The sequence below is a fragment of the Urocitellus parryii genome, chromosome 4 (genome assembly GCF_045843805.1).
Source record: "Urocitellus parryii isolate mUroPar1 chromosome 4, mUroPar1.hap1, whole genome shotgun sequence".
Taxonomy (NCBI): Eukaryota; Metazoa; Chordata; class Mammalia; order Rodentia; family Sciuridae; genus Urocitellus; species Urocitellus parryii.
In genome coordinates this window covers 162,399,461-162,418,470 of record NC_135534.1, presented here as the reverse complement: position 1 = coordinate 162,418,470, position 19,010 = coordinate 162,399,461, and the positions used below count along the sequence as shown (strand labels likewise).

Sequence of the window (19,010 nt, the reverse complement as noted above, 5' to 3'; positions counted from 1 at the left end):
ATTCAGGCAACTATGAATTCTGATGATCTCACCATTCCCAATTTACTAAAAGCACATCCTATTACAATCAAACTTCTGCCTTTACAATTTTGTTCCTTCTCAGCTAATATCACATGCTACTTACTCACAGATTTTGAAATGGGAGTCTAAAATAAGATCAAAGGCAGGAAATTCCAAGTTAGATCTGATTGCTGTCCAGGAGAACAAGACATTAAAGTAAAAAATAAAACCACCAACTAGAATAATGCCTGACTTGTTACAATATTTTCTCCAATAATTCTTGAATAATTTTTAAAGTACCCTATGTGCGTATATTTATATGCTAACATATAAGAAGACACAGATAAAAATGTGTTATTTTTTAAATACAAGGACTTATTTATCTCTAGAATTTTTATCTAAGTCCTCAAAAAGGTCTTCAAAGTTGACTCTTTTTTGATTTTGCAATATTATAATTTTTAGATGATTTTGCTCCATCAAAAGAATAATTACTGGGCTGGGGATGTGGCTCAAGTGGTAGCTTGCTCGCCTGGCATGCGTGCGGCCCAGGTTTGATCCTCAGCACCACATACCAACAAAGATGTTGTGTCTGCCGAGAACTAAAAAATAAATATTAAAAAATTCTCTCTCCCTCTCCCTCCCTCCCTCCCTCCCTCCCTCCCTCCCTCCCTCCCTCTCTCTCTCTCTCTCTCTCTCTCTCTCTCTCTCTCTCTCTCTCTCTTTTAAAAAAGAGAAAAAAAAAAAGAATAATTACTGGGGCTGGGGTTGTGGCTCAGTGGTAGAGTACTTGCCCTGCATGTTTGAGGCACTGAGTTCAATCCTCAGCACCACATTAAAATAATAAATTAAATAAATGTATTGTGTCCATCTGTAACTTAAAAAAATTAAATGATTACTCAAATTGCTCTGCATAAAACATGTTTTAGATCTACATTCATATAAAATTATAGTATATTCACAATAAAATAGATACCCAGTAAATTTAAAGATCTTGACCAATAAATAATAGCAAAATCTCCATATTCTCAATCAAACACTCTTCCTCCTCCTCTTCCTCTTCCTCCTCCTCCTCCTCTTCTTCTTTTAAGATGGGGGTCTACTATGTTGCTCAAACCGGTCACAAACTCCTGGGTTCAAGTAAACCTCCTGCCTTGGCCTCAGGGTAGCTGGGACTACATACATGTGCCTTTTTTATGCCCAGCATGGTTTTTAATTTTAATAAAGTTACCAAAATATTCAGATTTAATACATTGTTTAGAAATAAGGGAAACAACTTTCTGACACCTAATTAATGCAAGCATTGAAATCCAACACTAAAGGATACCATAAAATGTGTAGCAAGAAAGTAAGAAAAAATTTTAGGTAATAAAATATTAACTATTTTGTTAGCCGTTTTTATCAATGCTTTACTTACTTTTCCTTCCCTATTGTACCTCCCCCACCACAGTGAAATGCAGGGACAGTCTCTAATTTTTAATCACTATAACCCCAACCTATAATGAGTACCTCCTCTATAGTCACTGAATAAATGCAAATTGTGACCCAAGATTTAGGATTTCATGTTGGATTAAACAGCTCGTGTGTGCAAGCACTCCACAAAACACTTTACAGAAGATCTCAGGGGATCTTCCCATAAGGTCCAGGTAGATATAATTAACTTCATTTTCCACATATGGAAATAGTAGCTCAGAGAGGAAGTAACTTGCCTGAGGCTATATAGTGATATTAATAATCAGGATTTATTGAATTTTACCATGCAGCAGGAGGTACCATTGAAGCTTTTCACATGCATTCTCTCACCTGACATTCAAAACAACCCCATGACAAGGATACTATTATTATCTTCATTGTTATATAAAAAACTAAGTGAGGCAAGAAGAGGTCAAAATTAATTATGTTATTATGTAATAAACAGAGCATAGATATTAACAGTCACTCTCCAAATCTCACATGCTTAACCAGTTCTCTATAAAATATAGTTGACATGAAGTTTTTGTAAAATTAAGATAATCAATTAAAGCATTTCACTCAAAGACAAGCACATAGCAAACACTTTTAAAACCTTAGTTATTACTATCTAACATCTTGTTTTTGCCATTATATCTTGCTATACTTCAGGAAATCTTTAAAATAACCCACGTTTGTACATACAGTGTCAAATCAAATTCCCAAATCAGCTCATCAGCATACGCAAATAGCTCTGTATTTTTTAAAATACAATTCTAAACACATGTAACTTAGTCTAATGTGTAAAAGTTACATATTAAAGGGATGTTCCATGCCCAGACCACAAAAACAAAAACAAAAATTACCACTCTAACCCTCATCCTTGTAGCAACATCACCAGCATTATATGTCCCACAGTTGCATAAGTTCCTTGAGTTTTATATTTATGTTTCATCACTAACAATTCAGTTTAAGTTCAATGAGCATCTAACAAATAATAAAGACTGGTCACTTTCATTATGGCAATTAGTATCCATGAATGGGGAAATCTATGTTTTCTTGCCACTGATATCAATGCTTTCTTATTTTTTTTTCTTTTTCTTTTTCTTTTCTTTTCTGTAATACTGGGAATTTTACTCAGAGATGCTCTACCACTGAACTACACCCTAGCTTTATTTTATTTTTATTCCAAGACTGTCTCACTAACTTTCCAAAGCTGATCTCAAACTTACCATCATCCTACCTTGGCCTCCCAAGTTATCCTCCCCGCCCAGCCAATAAGTAAATAAAAAGACAAAAGCAATTATTTGCCCAAAACATTTCTCAAACACTACCACAAAGAGATGGTTATACTGACACAAATGAATGCTTGGCTGCAGATAACCCCTCCATATGACAATTCATAACAGCTCAATGAGATGGAGATAACTGTGGGTGGATGAGTTCCTTTGTAGAAACACAGGATTTGGAATAACAGTAGGATGTTCATGAAAAGAAAAAAAAATAATAGTAATGTCCAAAAGCAGAAAGATCAGGAAGCCACTGTACCTTCTTAGTTCCTGCAGCTGCCTCAGAAAATAGGACTTGAATTACAACTGGCCTCACTTTGCAGGAATAGAAAATGTTGAGTATATGGTATGGAGGGGACTAACTGGTGTGGCAGGTTCTGTCTCCAATGTCCCCTACAGCTCTCAGGGGGCAGTAATCTATCCTCAAGATTTGGCAGGCTTCACATTCTGAAGGGGCCAGTGTCCGTCTGGGCAGCAGCTGTACCTGCTCAGATCTCAAGGAAGAAGTGGCTCTAGCAAGGGAGTAAGCTGTCTCATCAAGGTGCAGAACTGTCAACTGCACTTTTTAAATCACTTGAGTTTCTGAGTCTTCTTCACCCGTGGCAGGGCCTGGCATGTAATAAGCAGTTAAGAAATGTTTATTGATCACTTCTTGGCCTTTTAGCTAAGACCAAGTGAAGAAATGTTGGTTGAATCACTGTGTTTAACCAAGTATCAAATATATGATACACCAAAAAATGTTAGATTCGGGATTCTACTGTTTGTTTGTTTTTAGATCAATGGTCCAAAACAGAAAGTGAGAAATGGAGAATTAATTTTTTTTACTAAGACTTATACAACAAAGACCAAAACAAATTAATAAGAACCAGAATAGAAAATAAATTTTTGAACAACTTTATTTCCAAATAAATACAAAAACCTTATCATCACATTTAGGGTTGGAAAATAATTAGTTGGTTTTAGACATACCACTTACTCCCAGGTTCTTTTACTTATTTTTAACTGAGGAAATACCTTTTTTATACAAAAATGAACTTTGGTCAAGTCTAAATCCCAAATCAGCAGAATCTACAGTAGGGAGATTTTATTATACTACTTTCATTTTGGTACATTTTTTTAAAAAATTCAAAGAACACATTCAAAAGCTTGTAAGACTTTCTTCACTGTTTTCATCTGAATCTAATAGAGATGGAAAATCTGTCTTTGTTACTTGAATACATCATAAGTTGTACATGAACACTTCAGTTGACAGCTATTATTTATCATAACTAGGCTCTTAATCTGCTATGTACTATAACCCTTTAAAAACTCACAGCATCACTTCTGTGATGAAGAAAAGGTACTTTAAATATAATTACCCAATGAAGTAACATGTGCTAATCTTCTATTATATAACAAGCATTTTATATGACTTTTTATTTTTTTAGAGTACTTAATATTCTGATATTAAGTAACCTACCAGTCATTCTGGACAGATCATTAGTAAATCCCTTCATTTAGCACAAACATACCAAGAAGCATATTCAAGAATTAGAAGAGGATCCTGAGATGAAATGCTGATAATTGATGAAGAGTATAGTCTAGAGAGTCTTTTAGATATAAGAATTTGCTTAGTTGGTTAGGTTTTGGTGCTACGGATGGAACCCATGACCTCATATATGCTAACCATGCATTCTACCAGTGAGCTGCACTCCCAGCTCTGAGAATTCTTTCTTGGTAGTGGTTGTTGTTGATGGTGATGGTAGTGGTGGTTGTTTGTTTTTATTTTCTTTTTCTTGTGTTGTCAGTACTGCGGATTAAACCCAAGCCTTGAGCGTGCCTACGCAAGCAATCTCTCACTGAATTATATCCCCAACACCCCCTCTTTATTATTTTGCTAAGTTGCACAGTCTGACCTTGAATTGTGATCCTCCTGTCTCATCCCTACAAGCAGCTAAGAATATAGGTATATGCCTTGCACCTGGCCCTATGAATTCTTTTCAAAGACATGAAGTTATATGTAGATCCTTAAGAGAAATTTCACAAAATTTTAAAATTATATATGCAATTGTCATACATACAGGCTTTGCAACATTCTATTGTAAGAAAATGACTGACAGATGAACAGCCCCAGTAACTCCATGGACCACCAATTCACAATGAAGCCAAAGTTCAGAGTTATATGTCACACTCAAACTCTGCTTATGCCTTTCAGCCCAAATTCAAGCACTAAATATGAAATTGCTCTTAACCTGGCTTACTTCCAAATACAAAAGTCCTTAAAGATCCAATCAGCTCAGGAACAAAGTCAGAAATAAGGCAGAACTAGAATGATTCCCAGGGTCACTAGTCTCCCCCAAGCTCCGCCCACCATACTTCATAGGGAACCTCAATACTCTGAAACCAAAGTCTGGGGTATGTTAAATGCTGAACCACTCCACAGAAGTGGACATTCTGAGTACTATTCACTGAGCATCTGATCTTAGAGTCTGATATTTCTTGGCTATATCCCAAAAGGAGCCGCACACATTCTCCAAGTTCTACTCACCTTCCATTTTAAAAGTGAAGCAAGAGTACATATAAAAGTCTAAAAAGCAAGCATGCTTCATGCAAAAGGACTCACTGACTAATCTAAAAGGTAAACCAAGGAATATGCAAATTAAATGTTGATTTGTAACTTAAAACAATATTTATAAAAAGTTTATATATATGTGTGTGTGTATATATATATATATACATATATATGTGTATATATATATATATTAGAGAGAGAATTTTTTAATATTTATTTTTTAGTTTTCAGCGGACACAACATCTTTGTATGTGGTGCTGAGGATCGAACCTGGGCCGCACGCATGCCAGGCGAGCACGCTACCGCTTGAGCCACATCCCCAGCCCTTATAAAAAGTTTTAACAATGAAAAAAAATGTTTATGAAAGAGAAAAAATAAATTTTCATATACAATCATGAACACAATCAAGATATATACATATGTAAAACACACAGGATTAGGGAAAAGACAGCGTCAATATGCAGAAATGTTAGCAAGGTTATTTCTGAACAATGTGATGGTGGGTGATCACATTCTGTTATATTCCCCCTTACAAGTACTTCATTTTTTTCCTTCAATGAGTATATATTGCTTTTTCAAATTAAAAAGGAATTATCAATTTTCTTCAAATAACAACTTAAGATAAATTTTTTAGTCTCAATAAAAAATTAGTGATTGCTTTTACTCACTTGAAATCATGGTCTTTTATCATTGTCTAAAGAATCAGTTTTATCGCAGCAACAGGTTTGGAAAAAAAAAAAAGACTCACTTGATCCAATTACTCTGCTTATTAAGAACTATTTAATGAGAAAGTCATACCGTTGAGTTATTAGAAGCTATAATGGTCCTGCAGAGTTCCAAATAAATAAACTAATAGAATTACTTTTGATTCTAAATTGTTTGCCAGGAGATTAATCCATCTGTCCCTGAAAAAAAATTAAGTTTTCCTCTAGTGTGCTCAAACTTCCTCCAATCTCATTTCAATCAAGTATGTTGCCTCATTCCAAAGGATGTTTTTAATTGCTTAAACTGAAGTATAAATATTTTATGTTATTTTACTTTTCTAGTGCACATATAATATCTAGAAAATCAAATTTTAGTCATTAATTGGAAATTCTTAGGGACGTCTTTATATTACATGTTTTGGGATCTTTCAAAGAAAGTTCTTTCTGTTAAGGTGACATATGCACAGACACCTGAACTAAGAAATGAGTATTTTGGATAGAAGGAATACTAAGGGCAATACACTTGAGGTACAAACATGCTTAGCAAAAGTCAAGGACACCAGTGTGGTTGAAGCAAGTAAGTCAGTTGGGCAGAGAGCCTAAGTAGTAAAGCAGGGATCCAGGCCATGTGAGCCCTTGTAGGGGCTCTCCTGTGTGCCATGGGATGTTTCTGAACCACCTGGGAAATGACTACTGCATTTGGACAGAAGAGATGGCATATCAGATTGCCATTTTAAAATGATCCTTATGGCTTCTATAAAGGATCGACCATAAACAAGAAGGAACAAAGGAGAGGTGTTAGGTGATTATTGCAAAAACCCAGGGGAGAAGTGTCCTAGCACTAGAGATGAAAGAAGAGTCCATGCTTTAGATATATAAATTTTTATATATGTAAATATTAATACACACACACACACACACACACACACACAGAACACTTGTTTTTTATATTTGACCATAATTACTGAGGTATGGTTGACAAACAAGCACTATGGATGCTTAGGGTGTACATATGGTATTTTGAGTATATATATATAACTTAAATAACATAATCAAGCTAATTAAAATATCCATCAGCCAGGTGCCGTGGCACACATGTGGCACACGCCTGTAATCCCAGCCACTCATGAGTCTGAGGCAGGAGGATCACAAGTTCAAAGCCAGCCTCAGCAACTTACCAAGGCCTTGTCTCAAAATAAAAAATAAAAAAGGTCTGGGATACCAAAAAAAAAAAAAAATCCATCACCTGGTTACCATCTTGTGTGTGTGTTTATTGAGAACATTAAGATCTCCTCTCAGTAAATTTGAAGTACTCATTATTATTAAACTATGTTACCATTTTATATATCAGGTCTTCACTTGGTCAAAAAGTATAAACCTTCAATTGTAAGATAAGTAAGTGCTTCAGATACATTTTCTGGCTAGGGATATTGCTCAGTTAGTAGTGCTTGCTGCCCACACACAAGGCCCTGGGTTCAAAGGATGGTTCCAAGTTTTGGGGATCAGACAACTAGAAAAAGCAATCATTTACTGAGATGCAGAAGACTAAAGAAGTCATTTGTCTGTCTTTAAAATAAGTCAGCAATTAGGCTGGGGTTGTGGCTCAGTGGCAGAGCTCTTGCCTTGCACATGTGTGGCACTGGGTTTGCCAATCAATCAGAACATTAAATAAACAAAGTAAAGATATTGTGTCCATATATAACTAAAAAAATAAAATAAAATAAAAATAAGTCAGCAATGTATGAGTATCCTAAATCCTTGGAGTACAATGACTTTTACCCATGTCATCCAAGAAAGGACACATGACAACAGGATGCAAAGTACAGAGTGTTCAAGCTTCATCTACTTCTCTGTTTTATTTGGGGTCCATCTTGACTCACACAACAAATGTTAAAATTTGTACACTTAGCTACAGGCTGGATTTTCTCTGAATTCAAACCCAATTCCAAGGCTGCCATCAATATCTGCCCTGCTCCCAGCTACTTTCCAATCCCTCTAAGGCCTCACTGACCCTCTAAGGCCCAACAGTCCCATACAGCTTAAAAATTCTATAAACTATTAAAAAAGAGAGACAGGGAAGGAGAGAGAGGTGACAGGCGAACTCAGATAGTCCTCACTTCCCCACCTTAATTCACTGTCCATTCCATATCTCCTTCAAATTTGATGTCAAATGTTCACATGAAGTATAAGATAGGGAGAGAGGAAAATTGGTGAAGAAAGTAAAGAGTTTTAAAATGCATTTATTTCTTTAAAAATCTTTAAGGATATGAAGTCACCTTGTTAAAACATAATGAATCATCAATTGATGCTTAAACTATAAGCTTAAAGGATGATGGAAAACTTCGTACTAGAAGCAACAGAATGATACCATCTGACCCCACTGATTCATCTTAGCATTCCCAAAAGAAACCCAGACATTGTGTCTTCATTAGTTAACAGGATATACGTGGAACCCCTTAAGAATATTCTTGCCTAAAAAAAATTCAACATGGATCTACATAGCTCTCTATATTTAACTACCAATTTACAGTAAATACATGTAAATCAAAAAAAAAAAGATAAAAAACACCATTTGCCTTTTACATTTTACAGGACTGTTTCTCCAACAAATCAATGACATAGGGAAAAGAAGGAGTAAAGCGCTGTGGCACAGTGATATAACTCTTGCCTTGCATGTGTGAGGTGTTGGGTTCGATCCTCAGCACCATATAAAAATAAATGAAAAAATAAAGGCATTGCATTCATCTATGACTAAATATATATATTTAAAGAAAAGAAGGGGTAAAGGGATTGACACAGAGTAAGTTACTTGAAAGACATATAGCCAAATATATAATTTGGAAAATTTATTTGAATTCTGATTCCAAATTATCAACTATAATATGATACCACTAGCACAACTGACAATTCTGAAATATGAATTACTAGAGAATATTAAGGAATTGATGTAAATTTTGTTACATGATAATAATGTAATAATTATATTTAAGAGGAAAAGTCCTTATTATTTAAAAATAATTACTTTTTTAAACAGTAACTACAGCAGAAAAAAATTGTATAGAATGAGACTGACAAAATGATTTTATTGTACTCTCTATTTATGTGTATGTCTAAAATTTTCCACAGAAAGATATTAAGAATAAATAAAAATGGGGGAGGGGGCTGGGGTATAGCTCAGTCAGTAGAGTGTTTGCTTCACATGCACAAGGCCCTGGGTTCAATCCCCAGCACCATCAAAAATAAAAAATAAATGGGGGAAAAAACTAGACATTGTAAGATTGTAATATGAACTATTAAAAAATTATTTTCATGCACAACTCCTAATGTGTGTGAATGAAGATTTCCTTAATGGTATGCAACAAAACCAAAATGAGGCACTTAAGAGATTATTAGTTTTATTCATAATCATTAATTTCAAATGTCATGCTCATTATAAGAACCTTGCATTTCAGACTCATTTTATAATATTATTCTATAAATTTAAAATAGCTTGTATTTTTGAATAATATAAAACATCTCTTCTGAAGTTCTCATAAGACATTTATAGAGAAGGGAAGGCTGGGGATATAGCTCAGTTGGTAGAGAACTTGCTTTTCATGTACAAAGCTCTAGTTTCAATCCCCAGTACCCCTACACACACACACACACACAAAAGATTAAAAATCTTCTGCTTTAGATTATCCCATCCCTTTCACATATTAATTGTTTCAACATTGCTAGGGATTTCTGTTTGTTTTGGGGAGTTTTTTGTTTGTTCTCTTTTGTTTTGCAGTGCTGGGGATAAAACCAGGTTCTTGCATATCCTAGGCAAATGCTCTCCACTGAGCCATTCCCCCAGACTTCAGCTTCTCTTTGAACAAAAATGTTATGATTTGCAACTTAAAGTGAAGATGTTGCTATGAAGTACCATGAGCAGGTAGTCTATGCAGTTGAGCAGAGACCAAGAACCTGGGTACAGAACACTAACTAGCAACCCTTTAAAAAAAAAAAAAAAAAAAGAATGTCACAAAAGTACTAGCAAGGGGGGTCCAGAAATGCACTCTAATAATAACCCAGAATCTATTCAAGAGCTTTTCCACAAAATGTGGAAGAGATACATAGGTCTGAAAAAGCCTACACTATCAACAGCCTCGCTTTCATTGACTCAATCAACAGTAATTAGATGCCTGCCTGACTTGTGCCAGACTCTAAAAATTGTTTTTGTCAGGTATTTTGGTCAAGGCCAATAAAAGACAACTATCACAGCAGGTATTGGCAGAAAATCGGGAATCGAATTCCATACATCTACTAGTTATCCAAATAGAAAATTCTGAGAAAACAGTGGAAATATGGAATCTGGATTTCAAGAGAAGAGGTTCAGACTGAAAACAGAAATTTGGAACTAACAAGAAATGACTAGTATTTAAAGCTAATATTTCAAGACTGAATGAGTATTTGGTCTTTGAGTGATCCCTGAAATCCAGGGATAAGAGGTCAGGGAAATATGAAAGAACCAGAGAAAGAGTCTAACTTACAATTCCAGCAACTCAGGAGGCTGAGGCAGGAGGATCACAAGTTCAAGTACCAAAAAAGAAAAGAAAAGAAAGAAAAAAGTCTAAAAAGGAGCAGTGGGAATTATACGTAAAGAAAGTATGTTAAGCAGAGAATAATTTACTATCTCAAAAAATGCTGCTAAATCAAATAAGGGATAAGGTTTAAGAACAGATCTTCAGACCTTAAGGATCCACAGAAAGAACAAGGGAGCACACGTGCTGACCCTTTTATTGAGGAGAAGCCATTCAAATGAGGCAAGAGGTCAAGTTTTGAGGGGCTGAGTCTAGCTTCATGATGTGTGCTGTCAGCAGGTTGACTGACATCTAGGAAGGCCACACACTGGGGCACAGTAAGAGAAGGGGACAGACAATGGGCGTTTCCATGGAACATTCTATCCTAAACAGGGCAAGGAGTAATATTACAAAGGAACAGGTAAGCATAGCTCCACCCATGGGGTTGTAGGAAGGCACACCCATGCATGCTCAAGCATGAGGACACAATTGCTGGACCTAAAGATCGGGGCTACCATCTATGGTTACTTAGGAAACCAGATCACAATGCCGCACCAATCAGAAGGGAAGACAAACTGGTCATGTATTTGTCGGCCTCCCACATACATGTATGAAGACTCGAATTGGGCATCAGCCTACTTTATATACAAACAGAGATATGAAAAATTGTGGTATATATGTGTAATAAGAATTGTAATGCAAAAAAGTACATGTATAAAGACATGAATTGGCATGAACATACTTTATACAAAGACATGAAAAATTGTGCTCTATATGTGCAATAAGAATTGTAATACATTCTGCTGTCGTGTATTTAAAAAATAAAATCAATTTAAAAAAAAGAACAGATCCTCGAGTTTAGCAAAATTAAAAAGCCATTAGTGGGGCTGGGGTTGTGGCTCAATGGTTGAGCATTCGCCTAGCACCTGCAAGACAATGGGTTCAATCCTCAGCACCACATTTTAAAAAAATAAAAATAAAAACAAATAAACATAAAGGTAAAAAAAAAAAGGCCATTAGTAACTCCAAGAAAAAAACCTCATTAGAGTGGTGAGAAAAGTCTGACTAACATGTGATACAGAAAGAATGGGAGATAAGTAGTTGAACACATGAGTATAGTTTTGCCTTAAATAGAGGCAAAGAAGTTGTACAGTGGCTTGAAGGGAAAATGGAGTCCAGAAGGAATTATTATTTTAAGATAGAAAAAAGAACAGCATATTTGTATACTTATGGATACTATTCAGCAATAAGGGAAGAATGTGATATTGCAGGAGAGACAAAGAGACACACTGGAACCAAATCTTTAGTAGATGAAAGGAATGAGACCTAGTACACTCTTGAGGAGCTGTATTAAGAAACACAAGCTGGGTGTAGTGGCACACACCTGTAGTTCCAATGCTCAGGGGCTAAAGCAGGAGGATCACTTGATCCCAGGAGTTTAAGTCCAGACTACAAAATATTGAGACTACATGAAGTAGGAAGAGAAGGGGGAGGAGGAAGAAAGGAAGGCAGGCAGACAGACTGTTCACTGAGACTAAAAGTCACAAAATCACAGAAGGGAAATCAGAGGTGAATGCACGCATGCCTACCTCCCACCCAGAGCAATTATCAATTATATCAAGAAATTTTTCACACCTTTGAACCCTATCACTGAACTAAAATACTCAACCTAACCTTCTGGGCATTCTAACAGTAGATGAAAAGTATCTGCCAAAGTATTATGGAAGTTCAAAGGTCAACAGAGGTATATAAAAGCAAAAAAGTCACTGCCTCTTTTACAAACACAAATATTCACTGGAGACTTAAATGTTCTTTTTTAATTTAAAAACTACTATGCTAGTTCTCCTATACAACAGAAATTATATACTGACTTGATGGGTAAAAGTTGACTACAGGAAGTTTCATCAAAACTTGAAATTTCGTGAACTATTATTTGGCACTTCAAAGCTATTCATATACTTCAGAAAAGCCCTGTCATCCTTAAACCCAAATCTTTCCTCTTTTCAACCTGCCTTCCTCTCTACTAACCAGTCTTCCTTCCATTCCAACATTTTGAATTCTGCTGCCATTCTATAAACTTTCTTATGTACTCAATCTATTCATTAGATGTTCCCCCTACTTTATAGGCCTAATGAAACTAAACTCTCCTTTGGTGTCCCATATCATAAAAGACTTATCATCCTTCCAAGTCCTAAGATCCAGAAGAATGTTTTCATCCTATTGGCTCTCCTACACTGTACCTTTGTGGGCATAATATCCAAGTGCCTTCATCTCTCATTCTTTGGATCACCGCCACAGGCAGTCTAAAACGTTAGAAACCTATTGTGGAAATAGTATATACAACTTCTAGCCAACTTACTAGTAATCATGAGTCATACATAGATACTTATGTAACTATACTATGTTTTGTTATACTAAACATCTATAGAGCTTAGTAATTTTTTAGAAATATACTATAATTATTGATAGCACATTTTCCAAACCCCTAATTTTTGTATAAACAATTTAATTTAACTTATGGCTTGTGAACAATATCCAAAAAGCACCATGAGGCTGTGAATAAAGTCTCAGAACTACTTTAGAAATCATTTTACCCCAAAAGCCAACTGATCTACTTGTAAGTACCATCAATCAATCAACAGATGAAAATCCACAACATCTCTATAAGCATTTTTATCTCAAAGTAACAGTTTATTCACTTTTCATTATCAGGTTTCAATTAGAAGCATTGATCAAAATCTAGTATATGTCATACTGATACAACAAATGTTTAAAAAGACATTACATTGATAGACATTAGCCAGTTAATTAATTAACTAACATTAACCAAGTAAGCTAATAATCAAGGCAGAGGTTTTAGCTATCACTAATCTACCAAAGCAAATCTAAATGCTTTTAAAATTGCATTTTTATCAAATTGTTTCTGCACAATATCTTCATATATATTTAAAAGCCCATGATTATGACATTTCAAAATTTAGATGAGTCATAGTGCTTTCTTTGCAGGAACTGAATGTCAATCAAAATTGTAAACATGCACTTGCTTGTCAAAAAGTGAATGAAAACAGTGTTCACTGAAACAGTAAAATACATAATCACAAAATACATCCTGTGTTTTTAAAATGGTCTGTTCCCAACTGTTCACACAGTTCAGTAAATAAGCTGTATGCCCCTCCTCTCCTTGAGCATCCCAAAATTACAAAATACTTCTAATTGCATCCCCACATCTTACACTAGGTGACTGAGACCATTAGATCTTTAGTGGCACAGTAGTAGCAGGATTAAACCTCAGAGCCACTTGGTTTAAGACTTACTAAAGGTAAAAGAAAGGAAACTGAATAAGGTACCAGAAGAGCTCTAGGTTTTGTACCTAAATGTAGAGTCTAAAATTGAACTATAAAAAAGAAAGAAAAACCCATCTCAAATCTTGCCAACTCAGACAATGAAACTGGCAAATGAACTGCAAGAAAAAGCAAGGAATGTGGATTTTAGTATTCAGTATAAAACTCTGACCATCAAGGCCAGACCATCAAGGAATTCATTTTAAAAAAAGGGGGGGAGGGTGCAATGAATGAGTGAATGACTGCATGATAACTGGCAGGATAACTTCACTGACCAAAATCTCCGAATTCAGAAACCAATCTGAGGCATCAGGAAGCCAGAGTTGAAATTAACTCGCGGAGGATAGTTGCAACTGCAGATGTCTGCAAATCTCTGCATACTTGTTGCGGACATTTCAAAACATGTATAAATGAAATACACACACATACACACACACACACACACACACACACATTCATATTCATATTTTCTTTCTCCCCCCTAACCCCTTTTCTTCAGGAAATTCCTGCAAGCGCAGAGGAAGCCTGAGAACTAGTTCTGAAAACAGTCTCTGCTCACCCATAAGCCTTTGCATTAAAGTGGACCTGATAAGCGTAAGAGTCCCCGGGAATGATGAGACAGTGACCCCAGGCCAGGCAGAAGGCAAGCGGAATCAGTTGCGCCGCCTCTGATTAGTAAACCTAACAAGTGTGGGGACCTTTGCAACCTGCTGCAGGTAGTTAAGCAAGGGTCACGCCAACCGGTTTTGGAGTCTGGATGCCGCTGAGTCCCACCGCAGGCATCAGAGCCAGCACTGCCAGAGTACTGTAACAGCAGAAGGCCTGGTCCTCCGGGAGTTCAGAGCCCAGACAGGTCTGGAAGAGGGCAAACAGCAGGTCCTGTCCGTTTCCCTGCCGCCCCACATTGCGACGCGGCCCTGCCACATGCTCCACTGCCCGATCTCGCAGCAAAGCCCCAGGTCGCTGGGCCGCAGCCGCCCTCCACTCAAGCAAACCCAGGCCGCAGGCCGGAGTGATCCAGCGGCTGCTGACCATAGGGAAACAGCACGCGGAGAGCAGCCTATCAACCCGCAAAGCTTACCTCTCTTCTGCCACAAGCTCAGCCCCGCACCAGCTTCCTGACGTGGCCCACCCCGCCGCCCCGAAAACCTGGGGGCGGTGCTACAGGAGACAGCCAATAGACTGCAGACGTCGAGGGTATGCCCCGCCTTCTCCGACTTTGGTCCGCCCACCCCTCTGCTCACGCGCACGCGCCTTCAAGACCAAGGCCGGGCACTGCGGCTAGAAGGCGGCATACTGGTGAGCGCGGCCCTGCAGCTAGTGTGGTGTAGCCAAAGCTGTCGCTAGTGTGCACGGCAGTGAGGGGGTATCCTAGCAGATAGGAACCTGGCTGAAAATACCACTGCAACGTGCCGGATTAGTCTGTTGGCAACCTGACCCTGTACAGCTTTGGGTGATTTCTGCAGCTATAGTGGTATTTGGATATTTTGTTAACCAGAAAGAGATCAAATCCAGGGACTTGCACATGCTAAGCCAGTCCTTTACCACTGAGCTACATCCTCAGCCCCCTCAAACCATTCTTATAAGGGCGCTAATCCCATTCATAAGAGCAGAGTCCCAAAGGCCCACCTTGCACTGGATGTTAGCTTTCAACATGTGAATGGGGGAGAGTGGGGGTGGAAAAAACTTTAGAATGTAGAATTGACTTGACTACTTGCTGTCCATCTTGGACTAGGCTGAAAGTCCAACTTGTCACCCCCACTCCTGGGATATACTCTTTCCAAAAAGGAACTGCAATTCAGCAGGCATCATTTCACCTTTTAACTTTTTTAATCTTATCATTATACCAGACCTGTGCTAGGTGTGGGAGATACGAAGATGAAAGACACAATCCAGAGCTTCAAGGAGCCAACTCATCCTGGATACCAACTCAGCAGACACCAGAGTTATTTTGACAAGAGAGAGTTATAGATTTTTAGATCCAGAAGGAATCTCAGAAACTTGCCCATCCATGATGAAGTTTTCACTGCAAGGGACTGAAATGGGAAATGTATTGAGTTTTCACAAATATAAATTATTGTTTTTAAATTTTACCATTTGCTTAAGATTATGCTTTGATTTATTTATTTATATATATTTTTAAACATAGTCTCATTATGTTACCCAGAATGGCCTCAAATACAGTCCTGCCTCAGCCTCCCCAGTAGCTAGGAGTACAGGCAAGTACAATTACACCCAACTCAATCCTACCCTCACCACTTTCTGGGGGTTTAACCAAGAGCCTTATACATGCTAGGCAAGGGCTCTACCTCTGAGCTACATACCCCACCTGAATTTTTTAAAGATTAGAAATGTTCTCTGACATGAAATGATAATTAGTAGAATATAATTGTTGGGAATCTTGTTTTTCTTTAAGGACCTAAAGTTGTGGGATTTTGTTTTGTTTTGTTTTGTTTTTGTTTGGTTTCATATTTTTATTTTTTAAATATTTTTTAGTTGTAGATGGACACAATATTTTGTTTATTTAGCTTTTTTATGTGATGCTGGAGATTGAACCCAGTGCCTCACATGTATGTGCTAGGCAAGTGCTCTACCACAACCCAAGCCCTCAAATTTTTTTTTGATGTTTCACTAATTTAATTCTTTCAATTTACAAAGAGGGAGACTAAAATTTCAGAAAAACAAAGCTTCATCTTCAAGGTCATAGGTGTCAAAAGAAAGACGGTTTCCTGCCTCCCCATCCAGTCCTCCTTCCACTGCAAGTCAACTGGAACTGTACACTTCATATGCTATGCTAGAAATATTTTAAAATAATAAAAATTCAAAAAGAAATTAAATTAAAATTAAAGCATGGATTATAAACATCCCAACAGATTGTAATAGGCCACCTGTGTTGTTAATACAAGAAAGGGTCGTGTGTGCTTAATTAATCTTAATAACTGAACAGTTCACTTTTCTTCAGAGCTAAAAATAAAGAATACAGCCTGAAGGAATAGAGCTACAATTTATAGTAGGTTTGATTGAGGTAGATCTAGGAAAAGTCAGTTTGACTGACACGGGAATACCCACTGTGATGTGGATGTTGGGAGCCCTGTACAAGTGGTTCACTGAGATTCAGCCCAAGGAGAATTTCTGAGAAACGGCAGAGAGCGGGTGACCCCCTATGGAAGTTGGCAGGGGGAGGGGGGATCAAATTTATTCTTGCAACCCACAGAAAATGATCTAGACTTAATACCAGAAGACCCAGCTTAAATGGAAATTTCAATTAAAGGATTAAAACATGCTTCAAATCTGTATATTATTTTCTCAATAGTCATAGATTTGTAAATGCTAATGAACTCTTTGCTTTTTTAAATATTCAAGATAAACCACGTCTCTAAGAGGTAGGCAGGCAGACAGTATTTCTCTGTTAAATGCCTTGTATTATTTCCCCTGAAGTAGTTAAGCAGTTAGTATTCCATTGTGTAAGACCCTTTAGATAAGTACACTTTTTGAAGTCGGTATAGAAGGGCCTATTGACTTTAACAACAACAAAAAAAGAAAGAGAGTAAGAAAAATGTGTCCACTCCCAAATCATTAGCAGAACTAAAAAGAATATGCTAACAAAAAAAAAGACACTGTGGTCTGATTCTGACTGTAAGGGAAGGTCATGTCACCCACAGCCTCAGGAGAGACTCAAAGCCTTGAACTCAGGCCCAAGCATGCTGAGCTGGCTGAACACGCCTACGCATTCATCAGCAGGCACAGACTGGGAGGAGAAATTCAGTACTGAATCACAGAGCTCCAGGGTCATCGACTCATAACAGAAAGCAATCTTATTAGATGTCACTGAATGTGAGTATGTGACTCTAATAATTCCCCATTTTTTTCAAAGTAAAAGCCAAATTTCTAGGGCTGGGAATACAGTTCAGTGGTACAGTAATTGACTAACATACAGGTGGCCCTGGGTTCAATCTCAAGTACCCGCTCCCACAAAAACAAATATTAAAAAAAGGCAAGGTCCTTATCTTTACAAAGGCCAATAAGGCCATAATCTACTTATCCTGGCCATATGTCTTCACCCCAATATACAGAAACACACACACACACAAACACACACACACACATACACACACACACACACACACACACACACACACTGTTACCTCTTTGACCTTTTCTTCTGCATTCTTCCCCTGCTTCCTCATTGCTACAAGACCTTGGTACTTCCCCCAGATATCTTCATGACTCATTCCATCAGATCATTCAAGTTTTCACCAAAATATTGCCTTCTGCATAAGGCCTACTCTATTATCCAGGATCTGCACAGGAAACAGGTGTCAACATTTGAATTAGGTAGTTTAATAAGGAACTGTAAACAGGGGTACAGATCAGAATTTAAAAGATCACAAGGGAGTCCCAATAACACCAGAGACCAAACATCACCTCTGAGCTGGAAGGAATAAAGGTAGGTAGTAGCTATCAAATAGGAAGAAACCTGTAGAACTAACAGGAATTGGGACTTTGGGTGAAGGAGCAAAGCCAGTCCACAGTGATGCAAGAGGAAGAGAACCCAGAGAATTAATACGTTGCCCTCCCTCCTTTTCCTCTCTCCTGATTTTCTAAAGAAAGGAAAGTCTATGATGAACTTCATGCAGGTCAGCCTCCTAGGGCATAGTGAGGAGACCAAAAGAAGGTTATTCCTTGATTACCTATAATAGCTTTTGATATGTAACAAACCACTACAGAATTTAGTGGCTTAAAATCACAAATATTTATTCATTCTCAGGATCCTGAAGGTTGCTTAATTTGTTCTTACTATCTGAACTGGCTTTGCAGGTTCCTCCTAGGTCCTTTTATATGTCTATAGTCAGTTTGAAGCTTGGCTGATCAACAATGGCTCTAATTGCGTGCTTAGTGGTTTTCTCAGTGTGAGATAGGACATCCAGGGGTATGTGGCCAGGTATCTCTACTAGCTATAACCAATCAACCAATCAATTAATCACTTTTTAATAAGACTATATCAGGGGCTGGGGATGTGGCTCAAGCCGTAGCGTGCTCGCCTGGCATGCGTGCTGCTCAGGTTCAATCCTCAGCACCACATACAAACAAAGATGTTGTGTCCGCCGAAAACTAAAAAATAAATATTAAAAAAT

The 19,010-nt window shown here is 37.4% G+C and overlaps 1 protein-coding gene across 2 annotated transcripts in view; it reads right to left on the bottom strand.

Moving 5' to 3' along the window:
• Positions 1-15,028, bottom strand: part of Focad (focadhesin) — a 283,866-nt gene extending 268,838 nt beyond the window's left edge. For both annotated transcript variants that reach the window (XM_026397575.2, XM_077797050.1), the window contains exon 1: positions 14,957-15,028. The gene's annotated coding sequence lies outside the window, so the exon portion shown is untranslated. The remainder of the gene's footprint in view (positions 1-14,956) is intronic.
• Between the last annotated feature and the right edge of the window lie 3,982 nt (positions 15,029-19,010).